General features: G+C 48.3%; 1 protein-coding gene across 1 annotated transcript in view; it reads right to left on the reverse strand.

The window, feature by feature from the left end:
• LOC146204259 (cell adhesion molecule Dscam1-like) overlaps positions 1 to 21261 on the reverse strand; it is a 541302-nt gene that overhangs the window by 412506 nt on the left and 107535 nt on the right. The gene's annotated exons all lie outside the window — the stretch shown is intronic.

Raw genomic sequence — 21261 nt, forward strand, 5'->3', positions numbered from 1 at the left:
GAGTTGATAAGGATGAATGGATGGTTGGGTGTATGTAGTTGAGACGGCGAAATATATCCCATGGAGAAAAAAGACGCGACAAGATGCGAAACTAAAGGACGCAGCACTGTCGCGCCCACGTCTGTTGTTCTTCCCTCCTATACCGCGCTTATTTCCTATGCGCCGTTAAAGGCGGGCGAATCTAACGAAAACTGACTAGCAAATGCGCTCGCGGGTTGACAGTCACTGAGTGTGGCTTAAAATTAAGCATACACACAACAACCTGTACTAATAAATATTACTGAGAGCAGGTGCTATAATTCATGCCTTTGGAAGCGTTAGATTCAATTCTAAGCACTTTGGTGTTTTGTCGTTTTCTACAGCTGCGCCAAATAAACAACTGTATTAAAAAATATTTTCTTCAATCATTATGAACGGAAAGGAACGAATTATAGGGAGTCTATGAATTCAATAAAAATTTAAGAAGTCAGCGACTGCGGCACAGAAAAAAAAAAAAAGAAAGAAATGCTCTTTCTGTTCTCACGCCAATTTTTCCCGCTTTTTTTTTTCCACTTCGTTTATTTATTTGTTTTACGATCAAAACTTTAATCCCTTTTGTGTGACCCAACAAACGTTTTTCTCTACGCTTGAAAGAGCAGCTTCAAAGCAACAGCGAGTGGATAGTAAACAAGGAAAAATAGAGGAAGAAATGTTTGAGCGGAGAAGAGAAAAAGAGAGGGCAGAGAGAGGCGATGCAGTGGTGACGAAAGCTTCGAGACCTTTTTTTCCATTCGCGCGCGGGCTCGAAATCAGTGCATTGGAAGGGTATAAAACTTGAAAGCTCGTGGGGAAGAGAAGAAACGAATTGCCTTGCTTTTGAATCCCATAGCTCTAACATTTCCGAGTTTTTTTTTTTTTTTTTTGTAAATTCCGCTTCATTCTGGGGAAATTCTTTTTACAGCTTCGAACTGCGCTTCGAAGTAGCGGTATTAACAACAAGTACAAGTTTGCAGGTAATTCGAATCTGAGAGGGGCAGAGTTGGCAGTCGCTTCAACTATGTTGCCGCGCTTGTTTTAATTTTCTGCGTCTTCTTCTCTATTTCGAAAGAGTTCGAAATAAAGTTTCAAAAAAATACGGCGCTTACATATATCTGCCGTAGGCAAGGAAACTCAAAGCGTCCACGAAGAATGAAAACATACACACGTATATATATATATATATATATATATATATATATATATATATATATATATATATATATATATATATATATATCGGTTCTCACCTCAATGGACGCAAATCGACTTCCTTTAAAAGGAAACTTTAACTCGCCCGCACTTTCACCTTCCACTGCCTGCGCCTGCATGAGACAAATCTCATTGCCCGCTTTACACCCCCTGAAAACAAGTTTCTAAATCCAGAGTAAGATATATATATATATATAAAACGGAAATAAGTTAAAGCGATGATCAGGAGCAAAGTGCGAATGGGAATGCTAGGTGAAAACAGTATTAAAGCAGCGCTCGCGCTTGTAAAAGAGCTCAGAAAACAAGAGATTTCGATCTATTCGCAGCGAGCCCGAGCTTTGCGCGTCAGTTCTACCGACTGGATACGATGCGCGCTTTTCAGATTTGATACTGCGAGGATTAGACAAGAGGCGGGGATGGCCCATCGGCACCTCCTGCACTTTGCGCTTCTTCGGTGAAGCGCCGCTAGCTCTAATCCCTCACTTTTTCCTTTTCTGTCTTCATTTCGAATGCGCTACGAAAGAGGCCGGTTTTAAGGTCGAGGCAAAAGAAAACTTGTAAGCTATTCAACTACACACACACACACAGGCGCACACACAAAAATTAAATACTCACTCCTCTTACATCGTGAAGGTTCAGTATCTACCTGGAGACGCGAGCTGAATGAAATTTATCACAGAGATCCTCCTCGTTGGGACTTTTTGTAGGCTGAAGGAAAAAAATGGAATACGGAGGCCTGAGATGCGCATCCTGTCGTTTCTCACTGCAACAATACTGCCTAGATCGAGGATAAGGTCTGAGCGGTGCGGTAAAGACTGTCAAAGAAACGATGAACCCAGCCACCGAATGATGCAACTACTCACTAAAGTATCACAGCGTCGAATGAACAGCGTGCGACGAGACTTTTTTCACAAAGTGTTGCGGACAAAATGGCGCGTCCAAACACGCCTCGTTCTGCAAGCGGTGCAATGAAAAAATGAATGAAGATCAACAGTGCGATCTTATCATGTTTTTGTAAATGCGTAAGCATTGTATGTAGGCGGGCATGCGCGTGACATTGTCGAAACTGTAAAATAGGAACTAGTTGATATATCGGAAAAAGAATGGTATCATCGCATAGAGTGTCAATCAGAGATGTGCAAGTGACAATTAATATTTAGACAGATAAATATTTAGAGCCTAACTTCCGGTGGCGGGAAATTTGAAATGCTTGAACGTGAACGAGCGGAAATGGCGTGATTTGCATGCACAAATGGGTGGGAATGGTTAGAAAAAGTGTAAAGAGAGGTAATCAACGAACTGCAGTCGAAAATATTTCGAGAGTACGGCAGAATCTGCAGTGCAGAAATGCAAAAGCCTGAGCGTTGTTGCTACAGGCGGTACATAGTGCGCTCCTTGTCGAACACAACCGGCGTTATCGCATCAAAGTTCACCGGCGTTCTATAATTCGTTCAGGAAAGGAAAGGCACGGTATCTTTCACTCGCAGAATCCCACTGACACATCTCGCGAACAACATAGCAACACTCAGGCTTACGCATTTCTCCTGTGCAGATTCTGCAGTGATCTCGATAGAAAATTTTTATCCAAAATTGAACCTGCTCAACTAATGAAAATAACGGTGAAATTAGATTAATGTCGTCTTTATTGCCTTAATGTAGCACATCTGTCCCAGAAAAAATCCGATGTCGAGACGCTATTCCTATGTCTGTGTTTTGACAGGAACAGCGCGTCAAAAGCCCTCAAGGTATTCTGGACACATTGTTATGGCTCGTTAACAATGTGAGTGTGATTACCATCAATTTGTTATGGATTCTTCCGTGCTGGTATTGTGGTTAGGGCGCTCAAATAATGGGCTGAAGGATGCGGGGTCTAATCCCGACCGCAGAGGTCGTTTTCTAATGGAGGCGAAAAGCTAGAAGCGCGTGTGCTGTGCGATGTCAGTGAATGTTAAAGAACCCCAGGTGATCCAAATTTCCGGAGCCATCCACTACGATGTCTCTCATAGCATGAGTCGTTTTGGGACATCAAACTCCACAAACCAGAGCAAAATCATTTGTTACGGCACGCTGCTTAGGGGGAAACGCTTCTTTGTCAGATACAGCTGCCCCATGTTCAACTGGCTCGATGTGATTTCTTTTCGCTGATTTGTTGGAGACGGACTTTCCCAGCTTTTCTGGACATCTTCAACTTTACATCTGTCAGCCGCCAGAAGTGAACACTGTTAACTGAGTGGAAATACCTTCATAACTGAGAGATAACTAAAGCCTCCCCTGCAAATGGGCACTGAGATACACGAAGATGCATAGTGGCGAGAAGGTTGTGGTTTGATTAAGTTTGTGCAGGTGAAATGCACTCCGTAACCAAGCTTTCACATACTGGCCGATCTGTTTATGGTGGTCGGATCAGGCAGCTCCTTTAAAATGCTCCCCTGATGATAATGTTATCGACATGAACGGTATCTTAGCCCATTCTTTACTGCAACATGCATATAAAAGAACACGAACGAAGCTGAGCGGTAAAAAGTTATAAGCAAGCAATAGCAATAAACAAACGTGCAAATCTGGCCATTATCTGTGTTGCAGCGTGCTACATATAGCTTTCTGTTTGCGCAATAGTTAATGCACCACAAGCGCAGCTTCGCCGCTGCTACTACATTTACGCCCACAATGCGGCTGCGTCTGCACCGCAAGCAGGCATTTGGAGGAAGGAACGTCGCACGATCTTTTTACGGGGGCTGCTATCAACACACCCGAGAACAAGGGCCACGTTTCATGCCGCCCTCTTATCTTAAGCGCAGGGCGGCGGCCGTGCACGTAGGCGGTGGCAATGCCACGATAGCGGAGCTCAGCTGCCCCTGTCGCTTTTGCCGCGGCCCTAAGACTTTCGATCAAGACTACATATGTAAGAGATTGAGGATGAATGTCATAATAAGAGAGTAATTATTCATTGGCATCCTCCCAAGCGCAGCCATACGGCTACAACGGAAAGCTATACAGCTTTCGCAGAAACTTCGTAGTTAATGAAAAATTCGTCCTGATCCGGGAATCGAACCCAGGACCACCGGCTTTCCGGGGCAGTCGCTCTACCGACTTAGCTAACCAGGACGGTCATCAGATCAGACGGTAGGGCGAGAGCGAATTGATCTAGAACTCAAAGTGAGAAAGGTGTTGAACGAATATTTAGGGGAATATTACTGTCTGCTCAACACGCTGAGTTAGCACCCATCGCTGACGACTCGAAGCTCCGGACGTTGTCGGACAATGGAGTTTGACTCAGCGAACGCTCGGCCACCCTTTCCTCGAGCGCATGCATGGCCCGCAGAGCACGCGCTGCATTACGACGCCCTTTGAACGAGAAATTAATTTATCTCTCTTATGACGAACCCCTTCGCCTCTTGCTTTCCCCAGTATACAGCATCCCGATGCAACGCTGCTGCCGTCACGGCCGCCCCCGAAGGCACCATGACGAACGTCTCATGCTCTTCCTGTTGCTGGCGATGCGATATCGAACCGGCGAGCTCACTGCGGCACGAGCTTTGCCTCCCCCTACGTGAATAGCAATGTATGAAGGAAAGAAGCCAACAGTCGGCGAGGCCAAGGAAAGCATTGGGGATTGTACTTCGTCTTCTTTTTTTTTTTTTTTAATTTTTACTTCGACAATCACATAAATTAGGAATATATTCTGTTCAGGGGAAAGATAGTTAAACGCAAAGTAGAAGAAAAAACAACGTGCCGATGATGGGAACCGAACCCACGACCTCCGAATATCGCGTCCGGTGCTCTTCCAACTGAGCTATATCGGCCGCTGTCCCCCCTGCTACTTGCTTGGGTATTTATGTTGTCTGTATACGAACCTTGAGAGTGTTCACCAGCGCCACCCTCAGCCTTAGCGGCGGACGTAGAACGTCCTTTGTTACCGCCAACGTCACGTAGAACGTGATTAAGAGCGAGGGCGAAAGCTGTGCTAGAACCCTCTTACGCTACCTATGGCCTCAAGACTGCCAGAACCGAGACCCCCGTAAGCTATAAGCAGATAAATGAAGGGTAAATGAGGGTGCTCGTTATCATACATGAAGGAAAGAAGCCAACAGTCGGCGAGGCCGAGGAAAGCATTGGGGATTGTATTTTGTCTTCTTTTTTTTTAATTTTTACTTCGATAATCACATAAATTAGGAATATATTCTGTTAATAGTTCGATGAAAGCATTGCTTGATATGCTCTTCCTGATATCGTGCAAGTGGTCATTAAGGACTAAAATTGCTTTCGTCTGTCCACCAGTCTGCTGCTACTAGATGCATGTGTCGCTCATATACGAGTAGAATCTCCTGTACTATGTAAATGTGCTGTTGAATAACGCGAGGCCTGACCATTTATTATTAAGGCTTCCTAAAGCACGTATCAAATGTTACACAAGGGTGGTGAGAAAGCTAGAAAGAAGGCAATCTCGTGTTCGGACAACGCGCATTATGAGATTGATATCGCCACTATGTCGACTCAGCCGAGTTTTGAGTTTGAGCTACCTGGCCAAGACGGTAACTGTTCCGCGCATATTTATATCTAATCAGGCGCAGAACACGTTCAGAGTGTGGTTTAATTAATCTGTTTTAGCTAACCTGCATGGGACTAAAAGTAAGAGCCCTCTATTAAGACCACCAACTGGTGGAGTTTAGAGCAAAGCAGAAACACAGTTTCAGCGCGAACACGCTACACGACCCAGCGTGCATGCGTCGTATAAGAAAAAAAATGAGGAGGGGGGGGGGGGGGGGGCGCAGGCGCTTGGCTCATTCCTCTTTTGCAAAGTAAAGTGCAAGGCCTCCTCCATGATTTGGAAATACCCTGGTCTGGAAACAGTGATGGGGATATGACGTTCTGAGTCATACTGTCTAAACACGATCACACAGTATCACACACAGTATCACACAGTATCACACTTTATCACACAGTATCACACAGATCACACAGTATCACACGATCAGTATCACCCGTCCTGTGTGAACTGTAATGGCTAGACTGCACCTTGCCACTGCTCACGCGAAGATCTTTTTTCATCGAATAGGAAGAGCTGACAGTTCGACACGCTGCTGCTGAGTCGGAGGCATACACTTTGCGTTTGCGTTGTCTTGAGCGCGTTAATTTGTATGAAAGTTTAACCCAAACTGGCGCAGGGGCGAAGAGCAGCAGTGTACACTGCGGACGCCGTAAATTCGGCGCCGTAAATTCTGAGTGCACTGCAAGAGCATGCAATGCGCATTAAGAGATTTTACATATCTATGTTGATTTGCTTGCCTACATACAGCGAGGACTACACGTCTATGTACTGCTATACGCCTGTGAACTTGAACTGCGTGTGACTTCCTTGGATGCAGCTAGGTTTTATTGCCTAAGCCTTTCGAATAATTATTTTATTTTGGTGTGCGTTGGGCTGTGTAACCAAGTTTTCGTTATTTGTCTTCTTCGCTTTTGGTGAGCATGATGTTGAGGACTCCGCCAGGGCTAGACTTCCGTTTTCTTTGATGCCTTGCTAATCGTCTACATAGAACTAAACTCTTAAAATGCACAGAAAAGTAGGCGAAACTGCTCGATCATACAAAAATGTCCTTTCAAGGCACGTTTCAATAAACACAAGCCATATAAAAACTTCATCTATAAGCGATTTGAAGGCTTCCTGAAGTATGCATTTTTCGCCGGCAATTTTCACAGATATCTTAGTTATCCTAGAAAGAGTTGAGCCTTAACGAAATATGATAGGCATGTTTCGCATACATTTACAAACCCTTCAAACCATAAATCAGCGCCAGCAAGCTGTAACTCGGTGCAGGCGAACCTAGTATTAAAACGAGCCGATTTAGCGTAGTGACTTCACTCTACCACTGATGCCATTACGACTGATAGCTCCGACACACATCCTTCTCACGTTATCCCTTACAAGTATTTCTACTCTTTACAGAATATGCATTTGTGAGTGCTGAAAATGAAACAGGTTTTTAAATTACTGTCCTGCGGCATATAGCGCTTTCCTTATTTTTCCATCACTGCACATCGCCATAACAGAAAACTCGGAGCATACCTTTCCTTGCGCCACCTTCAGAAATAAAGGAAACAGCGAAATAGGGAAGCGGGATTTGTTGGCACCCCCCTAGCAACGAGAGCAGTAAGCAAAAAGCCAAGATGCACCGATAGCGCTTCATTGCGCACAGCTTTCGAGCCGCCGAGTTATTGCGAGAGGTCTATTACGGCGTCGCTGTAGTGTTGGCCTCGCGGCCTGCATTACCACACAGATAGGCCCATGGAGCTCGACTCCAGGTTGTTTGCTTTTAGCGATTATTTGCCGTCGCACTGACAGATAACCCCCTATACCGACAGTGGCGCACTTGCTACACTCGCGTATAAATAGAGCTCGCGGGGCGCACGCGCTCAATAAAAGGAGCGCCGCGGCGATGCGACTGCTGCGGCGAGTAGCCAATTTTGATGAGGCTGGAATTTATATGCGGGACGTGCGTTTTGGAGCGCGCTCGAGATTAGAAGCGCTCTCCCTTCCGCGCGGTCGCTCTCCGGCACCGGCGGTCGGTGTTGCGGCTTCGCCCCGCTGGCCGCGGGCTCCCTTGTCGCCGCGGCGCCCGAGCCGCCGGGAGCTCGATGCGCGCAGAGACCGCGATGCGGGGTCACGAAACGCCGCGGCCAGTTGCTTCTCGAGCCGGCAACGCCGGCTCGTACGCTCCGCCGGTCACGGTCTCCAAACAGCATTATACGCGAGATAAGGACCAGGCCGACGGCGGCAGCCCCGGGCTCCTCATGCCGACAGTCGTCAAGATCAAGTCCTTCGACTGCGGCGGCTCGCCGGCAGGGCACGTGCTCGGAGAGGGTTCTTCCCCCCACTCTGCCACCTTCCTGCTAGGCTCTATGGGGCCGCCTGTCGGAGCGCTGTGTGCCCCGCAGGGAAGAGACGCCTGATGGGCGCAGCCTGGCGTGCTCCAGCGAGCTCCCGTCGCTCAACTGTGCCGAATCTCGCTTTCATCGATCACGCTATTGTTAAACGCCGTCGGTAGGTATCGATCTCTTCAGCGCATCGCGATTCCGCACACTCGTCGTGCGACTGGGTGTCGGACACGCCTTCCGGCACCAAAATGTTCTTGTTGTGGAGATCGACGAGGAAAGGCAAAACAACCAGGAAATGCATGATCGGCTCAGGTGTACGTTATGCCACTGCGGACTGCCTCGAATAGCGTGCGTAATAAATGGGAGATGGCTTGCACCACTTATCACAGCTGTCATGAAAATTGGCTACTCCCTGGGGACGTTTTCGATCTGTGGTCGTTGGCTAAACCATCCCGTTGTTAGTATTTACAGCAGCAGTGGCTAAACGACCGTTCCCAGAGTTTCGTGTTGGTGTAGGAGTAGTGCGCAACCGCATGGTGATTACCACGGACACCATCCAGAGGGTTGCAACTTCGGGAAGAACAGGGTGCGACTACGGCTGTGGAATGCATCGCAGCAATGGTGGTCTACACCGCAACCTTCCAGAGAATGGCTATTTTGAAAGGAGGAGAAATTGAAATTGCCTCAGAAGCTGTCTCTTGATAACACCTTGCAGAGTGGTAACCACGCTGCGAGTTCTTTTTTTTATGTGTGTTATGTTTTAACAAGCATACGTGCCTTTTGAGCTAGTCGCAAGCTCAGGTAGCAACATCTGTTGAAGAACTTGGACGTCGGCGAGTCTGAGCTGCGAGAAAGGATACGTTTGACCCTGCTCTCCGCTCTCTGACCACAAGTGCCAAAATAGTGCCTTTCTTGTCGTACCGGTTGTTACTAACGAGCCTGTGCGCAGAGCTCAAGCTTAAATCTCGATGTGTGTTCAAAGGTTCGGCGTTGTCACAGGAATAAAAAAAAATAAAAAACCGTCGCTCTATAGCTACAATGATCAAATTACATTAATTTTCTCTTACTAGTAAACTAAGACGAGCTCCACACAGGAAAGACCGAGAGTTTATCTAGTTGGCTCAACTGGCGCGCACATTCCATGCAGATCGGGACGCGAAAACATTAAATTTTAATAACTTCGCTATCTACAGGTGAGCGCGCCGCAAAGATAGAAAAAGTTCTACTAAATAGACCCATTTTCGCTTCTACCTACCCTTATCCAGGTAGTTTCTCCGGCGCCCCGCCGCGTCTGTCACCGCTAGCGAAGCATTAGGTGCTTTCATTTCCGACGTATCGCGCTATCTTTGCGCTCATCAGGTGGCGCTGCTTAGCAGTCCCGTAGACCACTGCCGCAACGACCGTGCATCGATAATTGACGAGATAAAAACTAAAACCAAGTCGAAGGCGAGTAATAAGGCTGCGCACAGCAAGAACTCCGAGAGTGCCGAGAGCGCGAAAGAGAGCAGACAGCCGGAGAAAACGTTCGGAAACGTCCTCCCCATCAAGCCAAATCAGCCAGGAAGCCGAAGGGGAAGCGAAGCAAGGGGGAAACGAGGAAGCGCGGAGGAGGAGGGCAGGGAGGGGCGGAAGAAGAGTCGCACCCGGCTTAAAAGCAATTACGGCCGGCTTTCAAGGTTTGCAGTCTGGCTATCCCTCTCTTTCCCCTCCCTCCTTTTCTCTCTTCGACCTCCGTTATAATGCCTCATCAAAGTAAATTGGAAAGCACAGCAGTGCAAAGCAAACTAGGCTGCCGCTACCGGAGATTGGAAACAACGTTTTCGGGTCTGGCGCGATTGTGTGTTTATAGTTATCGCGCGCTCTCTTTGGGACTGCCGCGCGCCCTTTGTTCTTCCCTTTTAATTTATTTCCCGCTGTTTGTTGCGCGTGAAACGCCTCCACTGTGTTTGACTTTGGTCGGCCTTTTTCGCCCTGCTCGTTCCGGAGCAATTGGCCATCCTGATTTGGAAGAATCGAAGTGCCCGGAGCTACTCGAATGGCCGTGCGCAAATAAATTGCCGGAGAAAACGCTTTTACCGAATCAAGGTGTAATCCAATTTGGCTAGAGAAGGACGAGAGATTCCGAAACATTATTGTCATCTTTCCTCGCTTCGGAAAAAAGTCCGCGGGCAATTTGAGTTTCGCTAATATGTGGTGACATAATCACTTAGACTGCCCGTACTTCGCGTTCTGGCACTGAAAGCCTGTCAGCGAAGACATAAATCGTGAGCAGGAGCCAAGAATATTTCTTGCATGATTTGCTGAAACATTTTGCCATATAACTCGGTTAATAAATTAGCGGCTAACCCAAACTCGTAAAATATTCCGCTGCAAAAAACGTTTGAGCTCTCTTGCCGTTCAAAATGGCCTTTTCGTGGCTCTTGTTCAGTCACGCTTTGGTTAACATCCACAAACATGTAATAGCTTTCATTTTTCGCGGTGGCAATTTTCCCCGATTACTGTAGCTCTCACAAATGGCGCTGGACACCGGCAATAAAATCATGCATGATGACCGTTTTACGGAAATCATCGGACCATTCTGTACGGATCATTGTTTGCCTGAGATAGCTACATGCCTTGAAGCAGGAGGCATATAAAGATCTGGTCTTCCTTTCTCTCTTTTTTGCTCCCAAAGAATGAAAACAAAAAGTGGAACTTATCGAGTAAATGGACTTACAACCCTGAACCCGCTCAAAAACATTTTTTTTTTTTTTGGTACCCTAATCCTACTGCGTGGTTCCGGTTCTCATCAGTGCGAGTCGGTGCTCAGCTTGATGCCACAATATGGTGGCCTGCACAAGCGGAAATGAGATGCCTTTTAAGTAGTTCATAAGATGATGTTTTAATCAACGCTAGTAATAAATATTTTTGCTCTGAGCATCTGATTTTTCATGATACGTTGTTTTAGATACAGTAGTTGAGTCGAGAAGAAAAACCATAACTCCTGGAAATATGCTCAGTAACTTAATATTGCTGCTCACCAAATTTCACGCGGTGAGTTGCATCACCGATCGATACGTGTATTTTTAAACAAAGGAACTGCCGCTGTAGAATTTATGCGCTCAACTGTTTAAGTGGTGCGCAGGATGATGCAGTAAAACATTGGAGCCTATAGGTGAGGGCAAATTGTATGCGCCTTGAGATACAGTAACCCCGATGATGATCGTTCCTCTCGCGGTGAAATCTAGCGTTTAACATAGTTTTCTTGTTCTTGACTTGGGTTTTATAGTGCATGGGCAATGAAAAAGGCAATGTAATTTTCCATGGACCTGGTTACGCAAGAGACAAAATCTGACGTGTGGACCAAATAGAGAGTGGAGTAGAAAAGCTGCTTATTGTGTGGGACCTCACAAGCGAAGGGCGAGCGTAGTGTACATTGAGAGGCAATGTACAAAGGAGCTAACTCTTAGTTCTATGGAGATAACCACTATCCTACTGCTAAGTGGTTGTAATACGACTTTTCTACATGCTCTAGTTTCGTGGAACCCAGTCGAAAAAAACTACAGAACTGTGTCAAAAATACGACAAAATATCCTATAGTTCTGTCGTAACCGTCAGATTTTTCTGTAATTCTGTAGTATTTCTGTAGTATATTTCTGTTGCCTGTAGTTCTGTAGCACTTTTCTGTTGTAACTACAGAAATTTCAGATGTTACGACAGAATGTTCTGTTGTCACAGCAGGTTTCCCGTCAAAAACCGCACAGAAATTCTGTCGTAACAACAAAAAATTTTCTGTAGTTTTTTCCGACTGGGAAAAGTCAGAGGTATTGCGGTTGTGTGTTTGGCGGCTTGGTTTCTCGTTGCCACTCGATGACCCTAGGCTACAGCTGTGCCATTGGATATTACAGGTGTAGCGTTGCAGAAAGCTGCACTGATGCGGTATAGCAAATGTTTCGCACGAGTGACGTACCTAGCCATGCTCCCTCACTGATTTTGCTTTTTCCTTGCTCCGAATAAATGCGACAACGTCTGTAATGATGTTTCGCCCTTTCTCTTTCGTTTGCACGCGTGGCCACGAGTTCCTGTCACAGCACACAGTGTGAACATAAAACATCGTTACTTTCCTTGCCACAAAAGCAAAAAGAAGAAGCGCTCCATCCTCCATTCACATCGGGGCTCAGCAGCCCGCAATCCCGCGATGGAGAAGACAGCCTCACAAGGGCAGGACCGCTAGCTGCCCATCCAGCTCGATGCCGAGAATCACGTCGCCGCTTGGGGGACTCTGCTCGGGAATAAAAGGAAGGCTCGAGGAGAGAAAGAAGGGGGGGGGGGGGGGGGGGAGCAACCAAGACAGCCGATGCGCGCAGCGCGACGGGCATGCTTTCTCGCTGCCAGCGCCCAGATCCCGGGGTCCGATACACACCGAGGCCCGAGAGAAGGCTCCTGGGAGGCACAGAGAGCTGCCGCGTTCCTATCGCGCGCACCGTGGGGCTCTTTCCCAGCGCGGCCGGCCGTCCATCCGACACGGTCAGTGGGCCTCCTCCGAGCGGTGCCCAAGGAGTACTGCCAGCGGTGGCCGCTGCTTCCTGGCGCTCTTCCCTGCGCCCAGTTGCCGGCCTAGTTGGCTCCCATGCCGTCTGGTTTGTGTTGCACTTTGCAGGGGTCTCGCAAGAGCAACTCGACTGCGCCACGCCGCAGCATATCTCCCTTTGCGCCCCTCGCAGGCGAAAATAAAGTGCGTTGTGGTTTCGGCGCGCCAGGGATTCTCGGGAAGCCGCGTGGCTTTCAAACCACGCGTGCGAGCGCGAGCGATTTGAAGCTACTGCGGGATTATTTGCTCCGGAACTTGCCCCACGGCATGTCCTACAGAGAATTTAAAGAGGCTGGGTTGCGGTTGTGGAGGCGAGACTGAGGGTCGACGCTCTGTGCGCTTTGCTTTCGATGGAGCGCGCACAGTTTTTGGTGGCATGCGAGTTTTCAGTTCTCGCTTTTCACAAGCAGCATTGGAAACTCCAAGCAGTACGCTGGACATTTAAGCTTAGCTCGAAAGGAGAGGCAGAGGGCGGGAGGGGGGCGCCCCCCCCGCCTCCGCAACGAAGCCGCCTATACCAGATAGAGCTAAGCTCAACACACTTACCCCGTCCCTCTCGTTAGCCTTGCGTATTTTACCTCCGCCATGTAGTTATCCATGTTCTCGCAGCGCAGAAACGAAAACATTTCACAAAGAGGCAAAATTAACCTTACCTAGTTTAACTGAGTGTTTCCCATGACCCGTCGAAAGGCTGGCCTTTATTAAGGCGACACATTTCAGGACCTCGTTTCAAGGCATGTTAGCTTTATTTATCGTCACAACACCTGGTGACGCAATCAACATCTAGTACAGTGTTGCACGTAACAAAGCAGTCCCAAGTGAGAGAACAACTGGCCCGAAAGAAGTGCAGACTCATAGATTCACAATATTGCGAGAGATTAGTAGAGTCGACGGCACTTGAGCGCAAAAGGCGCAAAGTACATCGTGCGCGCACATCTTATCCTTCACGACGTAAGACAGGAAAAATATAGTCTGGTAAGAACCATTTTTAAGCAAGAAAGGATAATGCCCGGGCTTAACACAGAAAGAAAAGAAAACGAAGAAGTGTAGCAGCAAAGAGAGACTGGCCTTCTGGAACACTCGTCTCTCGAGTGTGTAGTATAAGTCCGCGGACAAAAGAAGCGACAGCAGCTGCCCTCGGCGCAATGAGGAAGAAAACGAGCACCCAAACGAGGTGTCCGCTGCGGGCGCGCCTCTGTTCCCTGGAGCGGGCACGGCGGCGGCGCCCTAACTGCGTACGCACGGCTAATGAAGGAGAGAGAGAACGAAGCAGTTTGCGAAAATCGAAGAAGGAAGTGCGGTTGTGCACCCTTGGACCCGTGCTCCGCGCCGCTGGATGGCAGCGAAATTGATTGCGCTCGCGACCGGAGGCCTCGGAGATCCTCCAAGCATCCTTGGGCGAAGCCAAGTGCGACCAGCCGCTCACCGGACACAAGAAAGAGGCCACGAATTCGGCTGGTAGCGCCGCCGTCCCTGAGCGATACGGAATACCGGGCTGGAGAAAAGCGAAGACGATCCCCGTCGAATGGCCATGTGACCCGCTTTCAGCGCAAAGACTGCTTTATGCTACAGTGATGCGTCACTCCAACGAACAAGTGTAGGTATACTGTTTGGCAAACTACCTATCACGCCGTATAACGGCACCAATTTTGCTCTTCCGTCTATCGCAGGCACTTTTGGATCTTCACCCTCATCCTGCGCGTGTCGTGCATATAGATAGGAACTGGCATCAGGTGCCGCTCCGATAGCTCGCGCACCGAGGCACTCTTAGGTAAGCATTTGCGCCAGCCATTCGCTATCACTGAAATTTCGCGGAACATTAGCAGCGTATCCTAAATCTGTGTCCACTTTTGCTTGCAAGTTTTTTTTTCTTCTTTCCTTGACAAGACCTATGTCCTAATTAAAATCAATTTATTTCCGTTTTCTGCTTGACGTAGAGCTGCACTGGTGGGCAACATATAGCTTTTTCGTGCGAACTTGGCTTCAGCATAGAGTCTACTCCTTTTTACGCCAAAGCACCAGCAAAAAGTGAGTGCCGTCAAGTCAACGTCATTTCCTCAAGAAGAACAGCAATACAATCAAGGCAGAAAGCTGAGCTTGTTGGCGCGTCATAATGAGTCCCCTTGCCTCGTCGAAAAAAGAAAAGAAAAAGAGTACTACATGAGGAACAGCTTGCCACAATTACATCAGTTTTTCGCTTGTATTGTTGTATTCAGCGCTCGCATGTGCCATGGAACTGTATTTATGCACTGTCGTGACGCTGGGGCTACGTCGACCCGGCCTTCACTTGGTAGCGTGCAGAGACTCGGGGTTGAAGTAGGATTGAATCTTCGAAGTTGGTGAAATATGTACAAGCAGGTTTAATGGCACTTTGAGAAACTTATTTACAAGATTATTTACACGAAAAAGAAGGGTACATCAGCAAAATGGCAAGCGTTAAGAGTTCATAGCGAGAAGCGACTGGATGAGCCGTTTACCCAGGGCCCAGAGCGACATTTCGTGCTCTGCAGCGTCCTTAAAACCCCCTATGTCCAGCCCCTCTCTGAAGATGCTGACCAACCAAATCCAGGGCACGCCCCTCAGGTATCGGCATCCAATCGAACACATCACTGCACTGATGGTCTGAAGCACTGACTGGTCCGGCATTCATTCGTTGGGCGTGATCACTTGTTGGCGGGAAAAGCTTGGGAACGGCGAGGAGAGGAGGTACATTTCTATTCTTCAGCAAAGAAACCACAGGCTGGTTCTGACAAGTGGTTTTACTTCTCAGAAACCCGAGTGCACGTGGCGCCGCATCCGCTCCCAGCATTGTCCGTTTTCGACAATTGCAAATCTTTCCTGCATTCCTGGGAAATCACTTAATGGCTGTATGCGTCATGCTCCTTTCTTGTCCTGCACGTCAGCGGACATGTCACTCTGTCGTCTCCTTTGGAAAGTAGGCATTCCTCACTGGACGATAGGGCTTATCGACTGGAAGGGTGAACAAAAGAAAGAAAGCACTTCCTGCATTTCCCGCAGGGGGACGTTTCTTTGTGTTTTTCCAGACGTTCTCTTGGCAGGGTCAATTTGGCATTTGCAGAGTGTCCACAAAGCAAAACAGGCTTACAAAACAGGATTCCTGGAAACAGGCTCACTTAGAGCCATTGGACCATCACCACATATTCACAGCACTTTTCCATGCCCACAGGCGAACAATAGAGCGCGCAAATGCGGATGCTTGGTCGTAACAGCCTCCTCCCCCGCCAGAAGAGTCTCGGAGGGCAGCAGTCCCAGCTGCTGCATGAAGAGACGACTTAATGGCCTGCACGTGAACGCTTGAAGCTCGCTGTTGCTTGTCGCGTTGTCTTGATTGTTGTAGGCCAAATTGCTCGAGCTGTCTGAAACTCAACCACATGTCGAAGCAAGCACTCGGCTCCCGTCTGAAGAGACCAGGTTAAAAGAAAACTGCCATTGTTGTTCGAGAAAAGCCCACTCTCAAGACGTTCAGGACCCACGTATTCCTAGAAAACCAAACGTGCTGCTTTACATAGCCACACATATACAAGCGCACGAAAAAAAAAAAACCTGATTATGAATTTGGATACATGGTGAGGAACATCTCGGACCGCTTAGAAAGAGCGGCTAAGCGCGTCCGCATTCCCATTTAACTTCCCCTTTTTGTATCTTATTTCAAAATTGTACTGCTGTAAAATCAAGCTCCACCTAAGAAGGCGACTGTTCTTCGATGTCGCAGTTTGCAGCCAAGCCAGGGGACAATGGTCCGTCTCTACGGTGAATTTGGCCCCTCCAAGATAGCACTGCAATTTTTGAATGGCCCATACAATGCAAGCGCATTCTTTCTCTGACGCGCAATAAGCCCTCTCTCTAGAACTCAGTTTTCTGCTCAAGTAGAGCACGGGGTGCTCATTACCGTCGTCATCTCTCTGGCAGAGAACAGCACCTAACCCTCGATCACTGGCATCACACTGGACCGTGAATTCTCGGCCATAGTCTGGAGCTCGCAATACCGGACGGCTAATCAGCACAGCCTTCAGGTTTACGAAGGAGGCTTCCTTTTGTTCGTCCCAGACTACATTTGTCGGTTCTGTCTTGCGGAGAGCGTCGGTCAGAGGGCTAGCCAAAGCTGAATAGTTAGGGATGTAGTGATTGTAGTACCCAGTCAGACCCAGGAATGCTCGAATTTCCGTCTTCGTGCTCGGCCGCGGGTAGTCTGCTACCGCAGAAATCTTAATCTCGCTGGGTTTCCTGAAACCTTGACCTACATTGTGACCCAAGTAGTCCACGGTCGCCCTTGCCAGGCAACATTTCTCGGCCTTTACGGTTAGTCCAGCTTGACGCAAAAGGCTCAGTACAGCTCTTAGATGTACCATATGGTCCGCCCATGAGTCGGAAAAAACCGCAATGTCATCTAAGTAAGGCACTGCGAATGTTTCACACCCCTTTAAAACCCTGTCCATGAGTCGGGAAAAACAAAATGGAGCATTTTTGAGCCCGAAACTCATCATTGTTGGCTGGTAGCTGCCCGTCGGAGTGACGAAAGCCGCGTATCTGCTGGCGCGTTCAGTGAGCGGTACTTGCCAGTATCCTCGAGTAAGGTCCAGCGTAGTCACATATGCCGCTCTACTGACCTGTTCTACTCTCTCCTCAATATTCGGAATAGGATACACTTGATCCCTGGTGAGAGAATTTAGCTTTCGGTAGTCTACCACAGGCCTAGGGTCTTTACCTGGAGCTTCTACTAAGATCATAGGCGAAGCATAATCGCTTTCCGAGGGTTTTATTACTCCCAATTCCAGCATGCGAGTTACTTCCCTATCCAGAATTTCGCTTTGCCTTGGAGAGAATCGGTAGCACCTTGATCGCACTGGCACGTCTGAAGTCAGCTCAATATCGTGCTCAGTCAAATCAGTTCTGCCTGGCCTGTCCACGAAGCAGGCCTCAAACTCTCTTATTATCTCGCCCAGATCGGACAGCTGGGATTTCTTTAGTTCTCCTCTCTGCTCCGTCTTTTTGAGAAGCTCCTGAGCGTTGCTTCCCTTTCCGCTGAGGCAAATCAAGTTGTCCCCCATCTCCTCGGGAAGGTTTAACGTTAGATTTACCACGGCTTCCCTCTGCACATAAGGCTTCATAAGATTGCAATGATAAATGCGCACTTCTTTACGCCTACCGGGAATTTTCACTGCGTAGTTAGTGTTAGAAAGCTTTGCAACGACTTCAGCCGGTCCTTCCCACTGTACTTCGAGCTTATTCGGCCTTGAACTTCTCAGCAACATCACCTGGTCCCCGATACAAAACGTCCTTTGACGGGCTGACTTATCATAGTACACCTTGGAACGAGCCTGGGCTGACTTCATGCTGGCCTCAACGAGTTCCTTAGTGTTATGTAAGCGATTCAAGAGGTTCAGAATGAATTCCACTACTGTTGGGTCTTCTCCGCGCCCCTCCCAGGCTTCGCGCACCATTCGCAAAGGTGAGCGCAGTGACCTTCCGTACACCAACTCGGCTGGGCTAAATCCAGTGGATTCGTGCGGCACTGACCGCAAAGCGAAAAGCGCTGCAGGCAGGCAGGTATCCCATTCGCGCTTGTTTTCATAGCACAGTCCCCTCAGGACTCGTTTGAGAACAGAGTGCCATCTTTCTACGCTGTTGCTCTGCGGATGATGGATCGAGCTATGCACTACCTTAATGCCGCATCGCTCGAGAAATGAGGTGGTGAGGACACTCGTGAAAACGCTACCCTGATCACTTTGGACCTCGGAAGGGAATCCAACTCGTGCAAACACTGACAGCAGCGAATCCACTACACTCTCGGACGTCACCTCGCGCAGCGGAACAGCCTCTGGAAACTTTGTGGCTGGGCATAACATAGTGAGGATATAACGGTACCCTGACTCTGTCACAGGAAGTGGCCCAACTACATCTATTACTAACCGGTGAAACGGCTCGGTAATGATTGGTACTAACACCATCGGAGCTTTCCACTTATCTTGCGCCTTTCCAACCCGCTGGCACGTGTCGCATGATCGTACAAAATTTTCCGTGTCCTTAAAACATCCAGGCCAATAGTATTCTTGCAACAGCCTCTGCTTTGTTTTCCTTATTCCAAGGTGACATGACCACGAGCTGCCATGGGAAAGTCGCAGTAAGTCTCCGCGATAGTGTTGGGGAACGACTAATTGGTCCCGCTCTACTCCGCGCTTATCCTTGAATAAGCGATACAGCACTCCCTTTCTCATCTCGAAAGAAATATTGTTTGCTGTCTTAGTGGCGCGGTGGCGCTCCCTTATCTCCTGTATCTTGGGATCATTGGCTTGCTCTATAGCTAAGTCCTCTCGGGTTCCACTTAAAAGTCTCGTGAGATTACTAGACACTGGCGGCAAGAGGTTACTCTCAAGAACGTCCTCATTCCGCGTCTCATCAAGCTCCCTTTCAAGTTGACATATCTGAGATGCCTCGCTCTCAAAGTTTTCTGACCTGCTATCTTCCGCATTTACCACTGTTTTAACTGCCGTTTCCTCCGCTGTGGATTTTTCTGGAATGAGCAGTGTAGCTAGTTCTCGCGCCTTTGAACGTGTTAAGGCCTGCACATCTCTGTCTCCGAAAATCAGAAGGCAAGCTTTGACCTTCTCGTAGTTGTCCGCGTCCTCCTTGTTTAGCCGCGCGACAACCTCCGCTGCCTCGCAGGGCAGAACCGTCAATAATCTCTGAGACCACGTGTCTCGCTGGAAGGACAGTTCTTCGCAACTTCGCTCAAAGTTACCCAGATACAGACCGATATCCCCTGATATCACATATGGCTGCATGTACTTTGACATCTTGAAATCTGCCTCCTTGTTGAGAAGAGGTACCGCTAGCTGGGGACAATTGCCCGACCTCTTGCTCAACTCTACTTCTAATTTCCGGAGCTCAATGTCTAGCTTCTTTTCCTCTTTTTCCCACTCTTTCTGCTGTCTGAGCTGTTCCTTTTTTTGCCCGATGAGGTTCCATGCTTCACTGAGCTCCTCATCATCGGTTCCCAGATCAGTGATTGCCTTTATAATCAAGGGTTTTCGTGCCAAACCACTTGTATCAATTCCCAATTCCTCACACAATAGCAACAGGTCCGGTTTCTGCAGCTTTTGTAGGTCCATGATCGCTCCGAATGTCGGCTACTTCCAAAACAACAGTGCAAACTACCAAACCTAAAGGCGTTTCAACACTTTTTACCAGTTCTAAATTCTAACCCTGTTCTAGAACCTGGTCCACATCAGAAGAAAGCCAAGCACTCACCCACACATGCGATCGATGTTCCGAGCTGCCCTCTTGTTGGCCGATTGTTGCGCCTGCTTGTTGCTTGAGATGCCACCTCCGATCACAAGATGTGGCTTGTAGATTCTGATCCACCTCGAATCACCAGATGTTGTAGCTTGTAGATCCAGATCCCACCTCCAGTCATCAGATGTTGTGGCTTGTAGATTCAGATCCCAACGCTGGTCACCAGTTGTTGTGGCTTGTAGATTCAGATCCCACCGCTGGACACCAGTTGTCGTGACGCTGGGGCTACGTCGACCCGGCCTTCACTTGGTAGCGTGCAGAGACTCGGGGTTGAAGTAGGATTGAATCTTCGAAGTTGGTGAAATATGTACAAGCAGGTTTAATGGCACTTTGAGAAACTTATTTACAAGATTATTTACACGAAAAAGAAGGGTACATCAGCAAAATGGCAAGCGTTAAGAGTTCATAGCGAGAAGCGACTGGATGAGCCGTTTACCCAGGGCCCAGAGCGACATTTCGTGCTCTGCAGCGTCCTTAAAACCCCCTATGTCCAGCCCCTCTCTGAAGATGCTGACCAACCAAATCCAGGGCACGCCCCTCAGGTATCGGCATCCAATCGAACACATCACTGCACTGATGGTCTGAAGCACTGACTGGTCCGGCATTCATTCGTTGGGCGTGATCACTTGTTGGCGGGAAAAGCTTGGGAACGGCGAGGAGAGGAGGTACATTTCTATTCTTCAGCAAAGAAACCACAGGCTGGTTCTGACAAGTGGTTTTACTTCTCAGAAACCCGAGTGCACGTGGCGCCGCATCCGCTCCCAGCATTGTCCGTTTTCGACAATTGCAAATCTTTCCTGCATTCCTGGGAAATCACTTAATGGCTGTATGCGTCATGCTCCTTTCTTGTCCTGCACGTCAGCGGACATGTCACTCTGTCGTCTCCTTTGGAAAGTAGGCATTCCTCACTGGACGATAGGGCTTATCGACTGGAAGGGTGAACAAAAGAAAGAAAGCACTTCCTGCATTTCCCGCAGGGGGACGTTTCTTTGTGTTTTTCCAGACGTTCTCTTGGCAGGGTCAATTTGGCATTTGCAGAGTGTCCACAAAGCAAAACAGGCTTACAAAACAGGATTCCTGAAAACAGGCTCACTTAGAGCCATTGGACCATCACCACATATTCACAGCACTTTTCCATGCCCACAGGCGAACAATAGAGCGCGCAAATGCGGATGCTTGGTCGTAACAGCACCCTTCTGCATTCACCCCTTCTGGTGTACACAGCGCCAGAGCGTGCTGGTGCCATTTCTTCTTTTCAGCATATGTTCCTCACT

This window comes from Amblyomma maculatum, chromosome 1, assembly GCF_055883805.1.
Source record: "Amblyomma maculatum isolate TAMU_Amacu chromosome 1, ASM5588380v1, whole genome shotgun sequence".
NCBI classification, from domain to species: Eukaryota; Metazoa; Arthropoda; class Arachnida; order Ixodida; family Ixodidae; genus Amblyomma; species Amblyomma maculatum.